The sequence below is a fragment of the Osmerus mordax genome, chromosome 2, assembly GCF_038355195.1.
Source record: "Osmerus mordax isolate fOsmMor3 chromosome 2, fOsmMor3.pri, whole genome shotgun sequence".
Classification (NCBI taxonomy): domain Eukaryota; kingdom Metazoa; phylum Chordata; class Actinopteri; order Osmeriformes; family Osmeridae; genus Osmerus; species Osmerus mordax.
This window is the reverse complement of record NC_090051.1, coordinates 8138740-8157758: the sequence shown is the minus strand read 5'-3', so window position 1 is coordinate 8157758 and position 19019 is coordinate 8138740. Positions and strand designations below refer to the sequence as shown.

At 42.8% G+C, this 19019-nt stretch overlaps 1 long non-coding RNA gene across 1 annotated transcript; it reads left to right on the top strand.

Moving 5' to 3' along the window:
• The first annotated feature begins 15618 nt into the window (after positions 1–15618).
• On the top strand, positions 15619–17052 carry LOC136967915 (uncharacterized). Its single transcript, XR_010879547.1, has 3 exons — positions 15619–16103; positions 16438–16655; positions 16804–17052. It is a non-coding gene; the product is annotated as an uncharacterized lncRNA (long non-coding RNA).
• Positions 17053–19019: the final 1967 nt, after the last annotated feature.

Here is a 19019-nt window from a genome sequence, read left to right as displayed (position 1 = left end):
TGTTATTAATAGCAAGCTTACATGATAAACGTACTAACTAGTATCCAATGACTAATTCTATTGATTAGTGATTAATGTAAGCTCACAGGAAATCCCAATTTCTTCCACAGTCCCCCCTTTTGACGTTTAACGTCAACACAACAAACAAGTTTCATAACATTTCAAAACCTTAACAATCAAACAATACTTTATCTGCTACTACTCAGCACAGCATACATGATTATAGGATTTGAAGAAGTATTAGGTAGTACCCCATCAGGTGAAAAGTACAAAGTCCATGAAGTGAATAGCATAATGTTTAGCTCTCTAGCTAGGGCACCCAGAAATGACCTTAACGCTCCTTCTATTTTCCTTGTTCAAAGTTGCATGGTATTATACACTTTGGTGATATTGTGACCTCCGATTCGTCCTAGTAACACAGGAACCCCCTAGGATCCCACAAAAGAACTATCTTATAGCTATTCACTTCATAAGCAAACAGCATTATGACAGTTTATCAATGATACCAGAAACAGAGGCATATTTCTCTCCTGGACATAACCAAGGGCCATGCTCTCATGAGCTCAACACAGCATGGTATAGATCAAACACTGTTCATAAATTCAGATTATTTCAAACAGTATAAAAGTAATAAAGTAACCACTATCTTTAATTATTGTTCACCGATCTGTGGTTAAGGACAGATCTATTCAGATTGCACACAGCATTGTATATCAGTTGGAAAATAGAAGGAGGCAAATGGCCATCTTTATTACACTGGCAAAATAGTCACTTGGTACTTGAGATTACATATCCGACATATCAATCATTCTCAGGGCAATGCAGTAATCCTCATTTTTGCTTGCTTTTGTCTGTGGCTTGATTTGGGCTACCATAATCTTACTGAGAGCCTACTGCATAGCACTGTACACAGCAGGCAGTACACATCTTCAAGCACAAACCACAATCAGCACAACAACGATTAACATGCCCAATCCAGTGATTCCCATTTGAATGATAGTCGAAAAGAAACCCCCCACAGAGGAGGTCAGCCAGTCAGCAAAATTCCAAGCTTCAGGTTCCCCCAAAGATGAAATTATGTTTTAATGTGAGCAGCCATACTTGTGATATTTGCAGATTCATCGTGGATAAAAGTACAACAGTCATGACTTATCACAGCACAGGTACCTCCCTGAGCTGACAACAGATAATCCAGTGCCATTCGGTTCTGTAGCACTACCTGCCTCATGGCCTTCATCTCAGAAGCAGCCGCAGTTAAGGCGTCGGCTGTCTCATTAGCAATGGACTCCAACCCTACTGCTAAGCTCCTAATATCTCTAAAGGCAGTGATAACACCATACACAGGGAGAATGGCAGCTGAAAACGTGAAAAGTGACTGTGTACTATTGAATCTACGTGATGTGATCCCAGCTTCTTAGCATCTGCATTAATAATACTTCTCTTGTTGCGGTGCCACCATTGTTTGGGAAAGGGGTGCAGGGGCAACCCATCTACAGGTCTGAGGGCTCCTACAATAAACCCAAGGTAACACTTTCCTGACCAGTCGGCCGGCAGGAAATAATAAGAACTCTTACCAGATACCCACATGGTGCCATTGTTAGCTGCATGAGGAACCCAAAATGGTGATGCCCTTATACTTACAGGTCCATCTGCAACAGGCAAATCATGCAACAGGCTGTTAGCATACATACCACAGTGTGGTTACATGTATTTTTCCAAATACCTTCACATAATTATTTAAACATTTAATCAACCATATACTACATCTTCTGGAGTATGCTAAAGGTGTAGGAATAACATAGTTAGCAACATCAGGAATTTATGTCACCCGCCCAAATGGTATACAGGACAAGTAACATTGAACTCAAGATACAATTGAACTTACAAATCATCCAGTAGAGTGTGATCATAAATAGAAACCGTATCCTCACATGTATTTTTTATTTTTTCACTCTCACTGTACCGTACACATAACCATGCAGGTGGGGCATATTCAAGAGATGACTGACTCATTCGACAGAACAGTCACATTTGTAACCTCCAACCCTACACAAGGCCACTTCTTGACCTTACACATATCAGCCATTGACAGAGGGACAGATCCCTGGATAACCTCCAGAATGCTTGGGACTCTAACCACAAACCCTGCAAGGTCTGTCCCCTCTAATGCTGCGTCCAGTCATTTTTTCCGTCCACGGTAAGGTGTTGTTGTACAGATTGTTCTTCATGTGTGCTTTATGATGAATCTCAATGTTCACATCAGTATAATTGGGAGCGTGCAATAGTGACTCTCGGTGTGGCTCATGTATGCGATGTCTGTGGACTCGTGCGTCCAGTATCAGTAAATGTCTGCCAGGTGTGTGCGTCAGTATGTCTGGATCTCATCTCTCATCGTAGCTCAGGCAGTGGCCACGGTTTCCTTGAAACACAGTATCCTCTCGTCCCCGTTCTGGGTTCTGTCATCTGCTTCATGAATCACACATGGGGGAGAGAGGCATGGTAGCAACAGCAACCCCCCTCTGGCTTTCTCCACATGTGACTCACCTTTCGACGTCTTCAACACCTCCGGGTGGGTGCTCTTTGGGACCTCCTTCTCGGCGCCCCTGGATTGGAGTGCTGGATGGCGGGGTCCTGGTTCTGGCTCAAATCTGTCCGCTGGACTGGAACCTGCTTCTGGATCAGCCGCTGCAAACGGGTCTCCACCCCCCTTGGTGTACTCCTGGAGGAGTAACCCAGTGGGGATGAGACAAATGACAAGTTGGAGCAGGCACCATGTGGAGGTGCACCTGCTCCTCCACCGGCCCCTGGCTCTCAGTTGGGACCCTCCACCGTGTTGTTGGATCCATGTCGGACGACCCTCCACTCTCACAGCTGGGTGAGTCACAAAGAGAAACCAGGTATGGACCGGTCCATCTCGGTGAGAGGGCAGTCCTCCGTTTGTGCACTTTCACGTACACGTAGTCTCCCGGTTGATAGGGATGCCATGGCTCCCCAGCGGGCAGCTTTCACCTATGAATGCACAACCCTGGCTGCTCTAGTTAGGGCAAAACAAAAGTTTAACATTGTATCATCCATCTGGTGGATATCCATCTGTTTCAATGATAGTGATCCCTAGATTCATTAAATCGAGGAGAGGTCTAGCCAACACAGCATAATCAAGGATCCACTGACGACAATACCCGGCTGAACCTAGAAAAGATTTGAGTTGTTTTGGTGTTCTAGGCTTCGGTATCAATCGGATGGCCTCCACTCTATCAGGAGTCAAATAGTCGCTCTGTACCTTTGAGTGTATGGCCCAGATACTTGACCTCCTCAGACCATAACTGCAGTTTTGCCTTTGAGGCCTCGTGGCCCTTCTCAGCCAGTGCATGTAATACAGCAATAGTGTCTTGTTGGCAGGAGGCAAGATTCTTAGAACATATCAAAAAGGTCATTAATATACTGCACCAGAGTAGAGCCGGGTGCTAAAGTGACATCCTGGAGGTCCTCTCGTAATGCTTGACTAAACAACGTAGGTGATTCGGTGTATCCCTGTGGTAGAACTGAAATGTATAGTGGACCTGGCGAAACGTGAATGCAAGCAGATACTGGCTCTCTTCTGCAATGGGAACAGAGAAGAAAGCAAACAATAGTCATTCACAGAGCAAGGAAGTGACAAGGTTACTTGCTAAGTATCGTAACAGGGTTAGGCACAACAGGATGTATAACACAGGCATTACCTGCTTATAAACCCATAATAAACTTCCAAGTATTTTATTAGCCTTAAAGGATCAAATTGACCTTAAATCTACCTATGACTCCTTGTTTCAACAAAGCATCAATAACTGGGACAATACCTTTCCCTACTTCTCTATTACTAGCATACTGAGGTACGGTTCTCAAGAGTTGTACTACAATCAATGATAATAACAACTTGGGTAGCATTCTTAATGCGCCCAATATGATTAGTGTGTGTGGACCACAGTAGCTCAGGCCCAGCTTCTAGCAAGGCCACATCTGCGGTCGCTAAAATCTCTGCATTCCACTGCTGGGGGATGTGTATGGGATTGCTAGGCCAAGTGTTCTTTATCCTAAGGAATAGATAAGAAAAAGTCAGTAGTGCATTTCATTTCGGTTCAGTTTGCACAACAAATTCCTTTCCAACAGATTTACTTGTTACTTACTTTTACATAGTTGAAAGAAATACATGTTCATCTTTCAAAGATCCATCTATCCACCCATAAGAGCTAACTGACAGTTGTGTCCACAAGAATCCTAGAAATTACCACTATCATCTCATTGATTTGGGTACTGTGTACTGTTGAACTAGCTAACCTAGTAGCTCTGTGTCTTACTTGAAAAAATAAAAATAAAAAAAATAAAGAGGAGCTCTCTGCCTCCCCTATTCTTGATTATTATTATTTTGATGGTGGCTGTTTACTGTCTGAGTGTCCTTGAGCAGGCCACAGCAAGCTCTTCGTTCTGAAGAAAACGGGAGGGGTTGAGTGCAGTAGTATGGAGTATATGACTGAAGGGTACTGACTATTTCTGTATACTGTGACAATAACCTGCCCTTTGGCGTATCTGTTTACAGAGTATGCACATATCCCTGTCTATCTCTTACTCCCCTTGCTGCCTGCCCCTGGCTCTCCTTTTTCCTTTAAACATATTATTTTCTTTCTGTAAGACATTCATTTGCAATGTCATTAATTTCTCAACTTTCTTTTCTGCATTCTCCAGCATCAATGTACAATTATGTTTGACATAATCCATAATCATATCAACAGTTTTGTTCTCCCAATGTAGAACCTGTTTCTTAACTTCTACCTTGAGTTCAGGAAGCAATCCACATATGAACACATGACAAAGTGGCATGGGGATGCAGCTGCTGTAAAACCAGAATGTTTTTCAAAAATCCTAGTAAATCTTTCCAGATAATCTGTAGGATCCTCATCTTTTCTCTGTTTGCAATCATACACTTTGCTCCAGTCAAGCAACACCCCTTCGGTATTACTGCCATTAAACACCATCAGGAATCTATTTCTCAACACACCGGGCTGGAGTGCAACCTCTAACCCTTGATTCAAATCAATAAAAGTATGTATGGCATTGATAACTATTTGCAAATCTCTTAGAAATGTTGCTGAGTCCTCTCATGTCAGGAAATCCCTTTCCTAGCTCCCTCAGCTCAGTCACTGACCATGGGCGACAAGGTACATAGGCTGTTATACATCAGGACGTGGATATGCACACATAGGGTTCATTGATACCTGGGGGTTCAACTGATAGTTACAGGCCTTTCATGGTTGGGGCTCTCTCTGCTTGATTGACCTGAACCCTTTCCTCAACCTCATAAGCAGTAGTGCTTCTTCTGTTCTTAGGCCTTCCTGACTAACTTCACCAATCATATTTTCTGTGGTATGAACCTCAACCTTCTCTTGTAGATTCTGTGCTGGTTGCACCTGACCAGCTGCTTCCACTAACACTGCATTTTCCCTATCTCTGGCTCTCCTCTGCATAGCCACAGCTATAGCAACAATCTGACCACGTTTTAACCATGACTCCTGGACGCTCTGTCTCTCAAACTGCTCTAGTTCAATTCTAGCAGCCTCTTGTTTGTCTCGCTCGAAACGTTCTAACTCACTTTTCTGTGCATCTTGTCTCTGTTTCTCAAGACGCTCCAGCTCACTCCTAGCTTCTCTATCAGACTCAGTTTTAACTTGATCTGACCGTATTTTCTCAAGATAGCCAACGCCACGCCGTCTCGTAGCTTCAGTTAACCATATCGTAAACATTGGCCAGCTGACAAATTGTTTACACTTCCGACTTGTTTCCTTGACTTTCAAAACCGCTTTTAGACTCTCTAATATTTTTACATCAAACGTTCCCTCCAACGGAAAACAATGTGTCGGGTCATGATTTGTCCACGCATGCCATTTCTCAATGCTTGACACTGCTTGAATTCCATGTAGCTCAAACATATATCTGGCTGGACTGTTCGCAGGTAACAACGTCTCTATCGTTCTCGTAGTGGAAGCTGAGTTACCCATACTGAGTTACAATGTAGGCTATCTGTAACAAATCTCCTAACGGTATGAAGCCAACTCTATTGATTTACTGCAGCAAGAATCACACAGCACTTTTAGAAACAGTCACAAGATCATAGAGCACTGTAACACGGTCACATAGCACTATTGAAGAATAAAAAGAACTACAATATAACTCGCTAGTGAACTACATATATGGCCTTTTCAAGCCAAACTATCCTCGCCTTCCGGGCGCTCAAATCATGGGACGCGCCTACAAAGACCCAACCCTTTTGGGAACGCGCATACAATAATTTCCTCAACTCCGTTACCTCATAAGTAACAAAATAATCACAATTCGTGCTTAAGAGAGACGAGTTAATCCATAAACTGCCAGTCTATCTTTCCCTCAGTATTTGATTGTGTCCCTCGCTGATCATTTAAAGCCAAGTTTGTCAGTAAAAACCTAACTGTCCCTTTACATTGTCAAAGTATCCCTAACTTGTTTAAAACACTTTACCCTTAAAAGTCGGTCTCTCGCATAAAGCCTTTGACCCTAATACATTATGACCGCCCACCTACTGTGCTTGGTCTTTAAGAAAACTCAAAACAACACTTAATACCGTTACAATAAATAAAAAAATAAAAAAACAACAAGATCTCTGTTCAAAAGAGAAAAAAAAAAAAAAAACTTTAAACATGCATCTTAAAACATATACATTTGGTTCACCCCTGGCTGTATATATAAAACCATACACTCTGTTAACAGACCCCTCCCAGGTCAAGAGTATGGACCGTATTCTCTGTCAACAGATCCTTTGCCTCAGATCAAGAATACAGATTTTTACATATTTCTTTAAATACTTCACGTGGCCAGAGTGCTTGTACGCTATCAGAGTTCGCCAACTCTGACCTAGACAAAGTAAAAATAGCAAGTCAATTAATGACCCAAATTTACTAAACCAATACTCTAATATTATCTTCCTCCTGTTGAGGCCTAGCAGACTCTGGTCTGCTAAGACCAGGATCCTGAACGTCACAATAAAAGGTTCTTAAATTGTTTACGTTACCAGCATCGCAGAGGGACAGCAGGCGCACCAAGCATAAAGCAGTCCGTGAATGGGGTTTTGGAAAAGGATCCCCTTACCTTTTAGTTTTGTGCACCACGGGTTCTGCTTTATACTGGTGCCGCCGTGGGTCTCTCCTGGATCTGGTTCTGTAATCCTGCTGCTCGACAACGCCAATTGATGAAGAAAGTGTTTTGTCCGTCTCTTCATAAACGGAGTGACTAAGTTCAGTTGAGTTCTGGATTTTAATACGTATTTATCAATCTGCAGATTGGGAGAGAAAACCAGTCTTCTGACCATAAATGACAACACAACACCAAGCTTAGGTCTCAACCAGGTCTCTCTCCGCTCCAAAAGCCGGAGGACCATCTTTTATAGGGCACAAGAATGTAAACATAGATTGTGACAGTCAGGCAGGAATGACGTTACAACAGTCTCAGAGAAAAAGATTCACTGCTCCCAACACATGACAACTCTCACACTAGAGAGTTCATAGTTGGAGCTCTCCTTGTAGTCATGACAAGGACCGTTTAGGCAGTACTTTCTCCTGACCCCGAACATCTATTAACCTGACACATAGACACAATATACTGTTATTAATAGCAAGCTTACATGATAAACGTACTAACTAGTATCCAATGACTAGTTCTATTGATTAGTGATTAATGTAAGCTCACAGGAAATCCCAATTTCTTCCACAACTTGTGATACCAGCCAAATTGATGTGGCCGCCATTTCGATTGAATATAACATTTTTTCGCTACCCCTCCTATAAAGTTGTCCAATCTTCACCAAATTTGGCACAGATCCTCTTCAGACCAAGCCTCATAAAAGACATCAAGTTTTTTTGATTTTCTAAACCTTTTGACTGGAATAGCCAATCAAAGTCGTCAACCAAGCCACCATAAAAGAAGTGAGGTCATATCTCAGCACCTCTTTACTGCATTGACACCAAATTTGGTATAAGGACTAGGGACCCTGTTCTAAAGAAGTCCAATAGGTCATGCCATTTCAACTCTAGGTGGCGCTGCAATAAGCAAAAATTTGTTTTTCCGGTAAAGCTGATCAAAGTCGGCGATGAAGCCGCCAAAACAGGAAGTGAGATATCTCAGGAAATATTTGCTGAATTGACATCAAACTTGGTACAGGTACTCGGGACCCTGTTCCAAAGAGGACCACAAAAGGTTGTGTCATCTAACCGCTAGGGGGCGATCCCTTGACTGACACATGTTAACTTGTGATACCAGATGAATTGATGCGGCCGCCATTTTACGTTTCCTAAAACGTTTTTTCCCTATTCCTCCAACAAAATGTTCCAATATTCACCAAATTTGGCACAGATTATCTTCAGACCACAATCACATTGACATGTCAAAATAGGACTGAATTACAGCTGTTTAAACTTGGGCCAAATCTGACAACCGCTTGCCAGTTGAAAAACTGCTTATATTTTTACACAGTAACTGAACACAGTAATTTCCAGTGATGTGACTCAATTTATACTTTTTTATAAACTTGGACTCGCCTCAAACACATATTTAGACTTAATTTCTCCCTCAAACCAACCTGCTGCTCTCCTTCAGAGTAAGTCTCCATGGAAACTGCAGCTGCTGCAAATACTGAAGCATTATAGATATGTGGAACATTGGCAGACCTTAACAAATTCACAAACACATTTAACTTACTTTCCCCCCAACTTACATTTTCCAAGAAAATATGGTCACACCAATAATAATAAATCTAGATGTGAATCAGAATCAAAACACCTGCAGGGTTTCCCGCAGCACTTTTCAGTTAAGCCTTAACTACGGCGTAAAAAAAACAAAAAACACTGGGAATCCCTGACCTGTATTGGCCAAGTACGTTACCAGTGTCTCTGCCTGCATGGTCATGTATATTGGTTGGATGCGAGTCTCATGAAATGATTCATATATCAGATGTATTAAGTTTGTCTTTATTACCTGTTGGATAAATCGTAAATATGTAATTACTGAATGTTAACTAACCTACTTAAGTGACAATTAAATTAACAAGTAAGACATCATTGGTAAACCAGCTACCCCACTGTGCAATATGACGTCAGAGTGACGTCTTGTCTATGTAATTTTTGGACGTCAAATTTCGGTCTACTGAAGAAGTTGTTTTGTAACGCCAGGTGACGTGATTTTTTGAACGTCTACCGCACATCTAACAGTGCGTTCACACTGCAGCGGAGCGGGCGTCGCGCGACGTCGGCTTCCAATTAATTTTCAATGAAACCAGGCGTTGATGCTCGCATAGGGCATTGTGGGAAGGCGAGCGGAGCGTTGCAAGTTGGATTTTCTCAACTTTATGTAAATGAGGAGCGTGAAAACGCTAGCGTTGGCCAATCGGATTGGTTTCTTGTGTCTTGTAACGTAGCAACCGTTGGTCATGATAAACATTTCTAGGTTTCACAATTTCAAGATGGAGGAGAAACTTTTCGTATGTGTCTGCACACCCAGTTCTGTTCAGAACAAAGTTACTAATGTGACGAGCCTGAATTTAAAGATTACATTAAACTAATAATGCATGGTGCATGGTTGCCGATGTCGTCATTGTTCCTACTGTGTTTTTATAGCCTACTTTTAAATTCAGTCTCGTCACATTACGTGACTGTTCTGTGCCACTGCTAGCTCGCTAGCCCAGCCTACAAACGACTGGTTGAGTGACCGGTGGCGTAACATGTATTCTACTGTAATCTTGCACTAGTAAAATCTTGCACTTACATAAATGTTGTGTAAAAGTGGTTTTTTGATCGATATTGTGAGTACATGAACCCAAATCTGCACGCTTGGCCATGACTACAACAGTGACCTTAGAGAACTACAACTCTGTATTAACTTGTCTAACACGCCCCCGTGCGTGGTGTACTGTGGGAAGGCAAGCAATGCAGAGCGTTAAAAAACGCTGCAGTGTGAATTATTCTACTTCTATAACTGTAATCCTATGTTTCAAGAAGGTGGAGGACATGTTTTCTGTACCATGTGTTAATTTTCCTGTAGCTTTGTTTGGCTCAGCAGCTAGTTGTAACAGGAAATGCATTTCACCTTTGTAAGCGTCTCCAGTTATCACCTGCTGCCAATCAAATTGAGTTTTGGGGAAATGATCTGGAATAGTATGCCACCTTCTGAAATGGGACTAGATAATTTTCCAAAAACGTTGTCTCAGCAGCAGATGGAGACGCATTTAAAGGTGTAATGCATTTCTAGTTCAAACTAGCTGCTGAGCCAAACAAAGCTACAGGAAAATTAACTGGCACAGAAAACATCCACCCTCTGGAAACATGGGACTACAGTTATACACATCAATCACAATTCAATACCGCCATTTCCATTTTTTTTCAAAAATACAATGTAGGAGAGAATTATGAACAAATAATTAGATTAATAGAATTGAACTCTTAAAAGTCCTGTCGGGCTCCTCTGGGCGTAGTAAATCCTCCACCTCCAAGTCTTTGCGGTGCGTGCTTTAGGTGCTCGGATACGTTAATTTTGATGTATTCCTCAGTGGCTGCAGTGTCGAATTTCACAAGCAGAATAAGAGAAATGATTTAGATATATGCAAAGGCAATCTGCAGTCATACACCCAAGGCGCCACATTTGTAAGCAAAAATATGTTTCCTGTACATCCACTACCAATACTGGATTAATACAAAGCCATCTCAGCAACTGTTAACTGTAACACTTCTACAAGAAGGGACTAAGCAGACTGTACTTTTTGAGAAAGCTTAGATCCTTTAATGTGTGCAGTAGAATGTTAACAGTGTTTTATCAGCCTGTTGTGCTTAGTGCAAATTACAAAAGCTGGCTCTGTGCTTGGAAACACACTGGACTCCATAGAAATTACTATTGAGTAGAGTTTTGCAAAAACAAATACAGTTAAGTATTCTGTATAATACAACACATCCACTACATTTACTTGTCAGACAGCAGACTGTTTTCAGTTGGAGGCTACTTCAGCTTCTGTCACGGCCACAGCCGGGCACCCCTGTTGTATTAGGTTTTTCCCTGTCCTAGTGTTTCCCTGTCATTGTCTTCACCTGTCTCGTTAGCTTCATTGTGTCCACCTGTGTGTCGTTTGGTTCTGTGTATTTAGGTTTCTATTTTGTGTCCAGTTTTTGTCTAGTCCTTACTACCTGTCCGTGTGAGTACCCTAGCTGGTTTCCCGTTTCTGACAATAAACCCTCTGTTCAACGCAATGCCTTGCAACTCCCTTGCATTTGGGTCCAACCCCACCTCACACCCTGACAGAAGGACAAGACCAAGAAAGGACCCAGCGGAGAGTTTTCCCAACCCTTTCATAGGGACACGACTTGCCTTTGGTGGACCCCGAAGCTTGCAGCTGAAGGCCCACCCCAAGTCCTGGCTGCAGCCCCGGCCCGAACCCCGACTCCAGCCTCGGTCCTGCCCTGGGCCCCTGACTCGATCCTGCCCTGTGCCCCTGCCTCGATCCTGAGGTTGTGCCGCCCAGCACCCAGACCACCGAGGCTGTTCCTGCCGGGGAGTCTCAGCCACCTGCCGCCGGTATCCAGCCCCGTTCCTGCCCTGTGCCCCAGCCTCGTTCCTGCCCTGTGCCCCAGCCTCGTTCCTGCCCTGTGCCCCAGCCTCGTTCCTGCCCTGTGCCCCAGCCTCGTTCCTGCCCTGTGCCCCAGCCTCGTTCCTGCCCTGTGCCCCAGCCTCGTTCCTGCCCTGTGCCCCAGCCTCGTTCCTTCCCTGAGGTCTGGCCACCTCCTCCTCCGCCCGAGGACTCCTGGCCGCCGCCTTTGCCCGCGCTCCCATGCACCCCGGTGTCCGCGCTCCCAGATGCCCCCTCGTCCGTGCTCCCAGGCGCCCCCTCGTCCCCGCCCCCTCGTCCCCGCACCCTCGTCCGCACCCCCTCGTCCGCGCTCCAAGGCACCCCCTCGTCCGCGCTCCAAGGCACCCCCTCGTCCGCGCTCCAAGGCACCCCCGTGCCCGAGCCCCCGGACCTGCCCCGACCCTCTGCCCTGCCTCCGGGCCGCCCCCCGGACCTGCCCCGACCCTCTGCCCTGCCTTCGGGTCGTCCCCCGGACCTGCTCCGACCCCCTGCCCTGCCTTACGGGACGTCCGGTGATGTCCCTTGAAAGGGGGGTACTGTCACGGCCACAGCCGTGCCCCCCTGTTTTTGTTTTTTTCATTGTCTTCACCTGTCTCGTTAGCGTCATTGTGTCCACCTGTCGTTTGGTTCTGTTGTATTTAGGTTTCTGTTTTTGTGTCCAGTTTTTGTCTTGTCCTTACTACCTGTTGATGTCGTGCACTAGTTTGAGTTGTAGTTCAGTAATGGCGGCGGAGAAAGATGCGAGCGAAGCTATTCTGCGGTTGTGGCAACGCTGCCGAATAGCCATAAGTTAAAGCCGGAGCAAGAAAAATCCTTGCTGAGTTTTGTTGGTGATGTTGTGGCCCTCCTCCCCACGGGGTTTGGGAAAAGTTTGATTTTCCAGCTACGGGAGCTAGCTCCGTGGAGAAGGACTTGGCGAAGGCGAACGCTAGCGATTGGTTATGGCAGATCAGAGTGGCTCTGGGCAGATCCAATAGTTTTAAACTTCAACAGAGTACCCGCCTTCAAGGAAGTTAACTCTTGTCAATGGAGCGATCCCAAACCCTCTGTACAAATGAAATGTACGAGGGTCTGGTTAAGACCAGGCTAGTCATTCATACCCACTGGTATAACAATTTTTTATGACTCACCTTTGTGCCGTGAGAGAATAATATTTTGAGGAAATTGTGACTATTATTTACCATCTTTTACTTTCAACTTTGCTGTCTTTTGTTTCTTAATGCTGTAACACCTTAATTTCCTGTTGTGGATAAATGAAGTGTATCTAGAGGATTGGCATTGCTTTTTCTTTTTTTTAAGTCAGAAGGGAAGGAAATGTTTTGTCCAAAGTTATTATTTATAGACTGGTCAACATGAAACTTGGGCTTACCTTTGTATTGCTCTATAAACCTTTGTTCCCTCTAAAGGGCGTTTTCCCCTTGCCCTTTCAAATTAAATTTGGCCATGAGGCTGTTGGTGAAGAGCCTAAAGAAAATACATTTTAATAAATTAATGTGAAGGATATATGTAGGAACAACATAACACATGCAATAAACCCTTTACACTAGTTGATCAGTGTCCCCTAGGGTGGTCCTCCTTTTATCCCTTTACTTATCTTCTGCTGGTCTATAATCTCACAATGCATTTGGTTTTGAACTTGTATTTTCATTTAATTTTAACCTATTCTGACATACTCAGAAAGAAGGCAAACAAGAACATGCAGAAAATGTTGTAAATACCTGTCCAACACTTTGTGGACACAGTCCTTGGTGTTCCGCCCACCAATTCTTGAAATTTGCAGCACCTATTGGAATAAGTCCATAATAAAGTTGACTGACACTCAAGGAATCAGTGTGCGAGTGCACTGTATTTTATTTCTAGGCTAGGCTATCCATTACTTCCAGACTTGTAAAACCTACCAGGGTATCAAAGGCCTGTGCATCAGAGAGGTGTTGCTAGTTTAACTCAAAGTCCTCCAGGATGAGTTTCCTTCAGGCGATGGCGGATGTCGACCAGTAGGCTCAGGACTTTTTTCTGGAACACTGAAATAAATAAACACATTTGTTGATGATTACAATGCTCTAATTAGAATAGCAAGGTTAGCTAGCTCACAATTGTTTTTGTAATCAGCTTCAGTGTTTGTTGTTAGTACAGCAGTGTTGGAGAAAGAAACAAAAGTCCAAAGAAATGTCATCATCTGACATGATGGAAACCAAGCCACGGCTATAATTGAAAAGCAGTTTCTGTGGACAGAGAGAACAGTGCAGGAAGAGAGAAGGTGGTACTATTAAATTGCTACTACGGGATCGGGCATCGCTGTGTCGTGACCAATCATGTCTGGACCTGAAGATGTGCCTCGAACAATCACTGTGCCAAGACCTGATACTGGATCCACCGCTGGACCTAATAACATTTAAATTGATTCACTTGGCCATACATTTATAACTGACAATAACATGCCATGTTTTAACACTGAAACAGACTAACCTCTACTGGTTGACCAAAAATAAGGGCTGGAGACCAACCAATAGAAGCCAGCCACTACTGATGCTGTGCCCTGTCCTGCTTCTTTACCTGGAGCGATAGCCATCCCTTCCATGACCTCTTGCTGCATGACGAGATCCTGAAAAACACAGAATATTCGTACATTTCACAAGGCCTGACAAAATACAAAAGTGACTGTTTCAAGTGTGATGCAATGAATACTCACTGGGTGTCGACAGGTCTCTGCTCCGAGGTGCTGTGCTTCGCTTGAGAGCAAAGAAAACAAAGAATATTCAAAGATGTACAATTATTGAAATTAAACAAAAATAATTGGCACTCTGCTCCTCTAAGCCAGACAAGTCTGAAACATTTCATTAAGCCTGTAAAATAAATCATTACCAAATTTGATTCTCAAGCAGTGAGTAACACTTTGTCCTGAATAGACTTTTGGTTGATGCAACGGATAAAGTGAATACTCACTGGACATTTCCTTGCACAGAGATCTGGCAGCAAATTTATCTTAGAAGGCTTTCACAAGGCCATCCAAGGTTTGACTTACAGAGTCTGAAACACATGAGTGATATACTAAATTAATAATTAAATACTTGAGTCATAACTATGCTTAATTCACAAGGCGTGAGAAACTACTCATCTTGAATGGACTATGACTTTGTGCAGTGCGATGGTTGGTGCGAGGCGAAAAGCAAATACTCACTAGGAGTGGACATTTCACTGCCCCGGGGACTGTCCGCACGCTCCACTTGGCCAGACATGGCTCCTTCTTCATGGGCTGAAACACATGAATGAGCCTGTGACTCTTGTTGTACACAACACATTATCATGCTTCTTAAGTTGTCATCAGTATTCACAAGTATTGTCCCACATGGCACAATACTTGGTGTCCTCAATGGGCTGCAGCTTCCTTGGTGCAGTAGGGAAGGTGGGTAGCTTGATGCCTATACTACGGTGGCCCTGAAGTGCAAATCACACCCCCTAATATGAGTGCATCCCCCAAATGAAAACACTCCCCCCAATTACGAATCAACTCCCCCCAAATAGGATGACTTGTTCACCTCCCCCCAATACAAAAACACGCTCCCCCAAATGGGAAACGACATTACATTAACTCAAAAACACATTACATTAACTCTGAACAGAAAGGGTAGGTACTACAACGCTGATGCACAGTTACTAACAGGAAATAAGAAATTTATCGTTTTGGAGAGAAGAAAAATGAGTAATTCAGAGAGTCGCGTAGAGCTAATTGCAGCAATTACCCTTTATTTTAATCAGGGACATTCATATGATGTAATACTAGATATGCTGTTAACGTTTAACAACATTACAATAAGTGCGCACGTTAAAAACGAAGTTAAAGGAAGCAGGACTTTTCAGACGAAAAAACTACTCGTCCACGACAGAAGTCCGACGTGGCATAATGACCGAGTTACGTGGACCAGGGCAGTTGTTTGGATATAGAACCATGTGGCAAGTACTTGTACAAAAGTATAAATTGCGTGTTAAACGTTCCGATGTGATTGCTGAAAGAACTTAATCCACGGGGGACTGAATGTAGGGCACACCGTCGATTTTGTAGACGCATATATCACTCCATGGGTCCAAACTACGTATGGCATGTCGAAGGATATGACAAGCTTAAACCCTTCGGTTTGGCTGTATCTGGCTGCATCGACGGCTTTTCTAGACGAATTATGTGGCTTCTGTGTGGACCAACGAACAACAATCCATCTGTTATTGCACACAACTTCCTCAACTGTGTGAAAGGTCTTGGTGTGGTCCCCATGAGATTACGAACTGATTGCGGTACAGAAAACGGGACGATGGCAGCCATACAATGTACTCTTCGCCATCATCACACAGACCATTATGCAGGGTCAGCAAGCCATATGTATGGTTCTTCGATGAGCAATCAACGTATTGAGTCCTGGTGGTCCATATTGAAAAAATCAAGGTAGGCTTATGTGCAATTCTGCTATTGACAACAACATTTCCCATTCCATCTTTATATCATAGCCTATAATTTACGACGGCTTAGAAATTAGAACTAGCATTAAAAAAGTCTGAGCAAAGTGTAAATTAAAATGAACAAGTAGCCTAATTTAGATTATCAATGTAAACGCTGTGCTCTTCATGGCTAGAACTCTCACAGTAAAATAATTCCTAATTAAGGTGCAGGGGGAGAATGTCCCTGTACTTACTGTAAGTCGCTCTGGATAAGAGCGTCTGCTAAATGACAATGTAAATGTGCAGATGATCACACTAGCATACTGCTTTTGTTTTACAAGAGCTCAGTTTTGGATGCAGTTGTTTGGGGACCTGGCAGATGCAGGACACTTTAATGGCAGCCACGAACACCAGTGTCTACTCAGATTCTGCTTCACCAGTGTTATGCAAAAAGACCTTGATGAGTGTGCTGATCTCTGGAACAAGCCAGGATTCGGCGCTACCGACTTGCATCATGTCCTGGAGGAATACCAAATGAACTCTACCTTTTACCGCACAGGTAATCTATATTAATTAAAATTCATTGTGAGGATATATATTATGTATATATTATGTAAATGTAACTATGCTGGGTAAGTGTACCAATCTAGCCTTAAACAGAACAGTAAAAGTTATGTATTCCTTTCAATTTTCACTGTGTACCGCAGGTTTGCTTCAAGGGACTGTGGATTTGCGGTTGATGAAAGTCAATTAATGATGTTTCCTGAGTCAGTCCAGACCATCAACTCATGCACAACACCATGCTCTTTATATTAGAGGACCCATTCATCTCAATAGTATATATGTATATCATATATAATAGCAATATATGTGATCAATGTAAAACGGCTCAAGTTTTTTGTAATACTCCATCTAAGACTCAGAAATTAATGTTCTTCACAATCTATAATGGCATTATCCAAAGACTTAAAATTTGAGCGAATGTGGTTGAGCTTCATTTTTCTGTATAAAATAACATTTAATCAATCCTTCCATTAAATGTATTTTATTGCTGCAACACATAAACATTTTCAATAATGCAAAAGCCTGCCAGAGGCTGTCAAAGGCCTTACATGCCAGAGTCTTACAGATAGAACTTGACAAAGAAGATGTTGCTCTAATTGAGAGAGAAAAAAAAGTTAACCAGGTACTGCTTAAATGCATCCAAATCCAGGAGAATTTTGTATCCCAAAGTCCATGTTTGTCTTAAACATGGCATATGATTGCAACAGAGGTAGCTTGACAGTATTCGCACAAGTGTTTGCCATTGGGAATGGTGAGTTGGTTAAAAACTCTATGCGTGGCTGTGGTACAATTCCAGCAGGTGGAAGTGATGACAGCCCTGTCAAAAACATCAGCAAATCCTCGAGGGACACGGTAGTTTGTTGTTGTTCTGCAAGAAGAAAAACAACAACATTGTATTGCATTATTCACATGTCCACTTAGTCTGACAAATATAGAAACTTTAAGTAGAAACTTAAATTTAATGGTTAAAGGTATGAAACCAGGAAGATTACATCAGAATTGATTACTGTCAAAATCCCTGACATACCTTCGCAATCAAGCAGATAGTCTGCCCAGAAGCTTAGTGCTTTGGCTTCCTCCAGCCTCCTGTTGCTTCCTACTGGACTGAGGTCTGCTCTGAACAGGTTTTCTATGTCTTGAGCGGTCAGCTTCTTGTCTGAGTGGCACAGGATAGGGGCCAGCACACTGGAGTGCTGTCAAAAACTGCAGGCTTCGAAGACCATCTTTGAATCTATGCAGGCCAATCATGATGATGTATTTTATGAGGTTCAAAGTTAAACGTGTGACTGAATACTGTAAAAAACGTTTACAAAACTGTAAATAATGGTGTATTAATTACACTTGTACATCATGAACAAGGAGGGTCTCATAACTATGGCAATTTTAAGATTTAAAAATATTTGCAAATTTTCTGCTTTCAAACATTACATGATTTCAAGTATTAGATGGTTAATGGAACATTGGGAATATTACCTCTCAATTACACCAAGGTTTCTGTGGATAATGTACCACATCAGGTACTCCTCCACAATTGCATCCTTCTCTTCGACAGCGCTCACACGCCGGAAACACCCGGCGGTTTGAAGAAGTGTGCTATTCTTCAGAAGGAGGTCTCTCAAAGATTTCAAAGAATCTGCGTTTTGAATCTTCCCAAAAATGAACGAAATTCAGACCTTGAATTTATACATCAAAAAGACTACACTGTGCCATACTATGCTTCCACACAATATACTGAAAATGAATCCTCTTTCTTGCTTATCTCCTCTACACTGTAGCCCCTAATTCGGTTTGATCTGGAAAAAAGATGTAATACTTAAGTGGAAGTAGAAATTTCAGGTCCCCTTTAATAAACCCCATAGATCACAGAATACTTTATTTAAGAAATCTTAATATTATTTGCTGATGCCTTTTTCAGATTATGTACGATCTTGTTCAAAAACTAGCGCCGCCTTTTTGCAGGGTCCCTTTTCCTACCTCCCGCAGGACTTTTCCTATCTCGTCATCTGTAACATCTTTTACAGTGGCGTTGAAACCAGCCTTCCCTATGATGTGATTCACAAGGTCCTTTGAGAGGAAACCTGGCCCTGGTCCTCCATGTACTACTGACACAGCAATCATCTTGCCTGCCAAGAAATACTTGTGTTCCCTAACAGCTGTTATGCAAAGTATAGAAGTTCACATACAATCAATCACTATCTCGTTTGTGAATGTTACATGACAATTAAACAGTTAGGATAAGAAAAGCATTACATTAAGCGGTTGCTTAACAATTCAAGGGTTTCATAATTACCTGTAGAAGTGTGAACAAGGTAACGGCTTTCTGGAGGCCCATCAAAAATCGAACGATTTTTTATGAGAT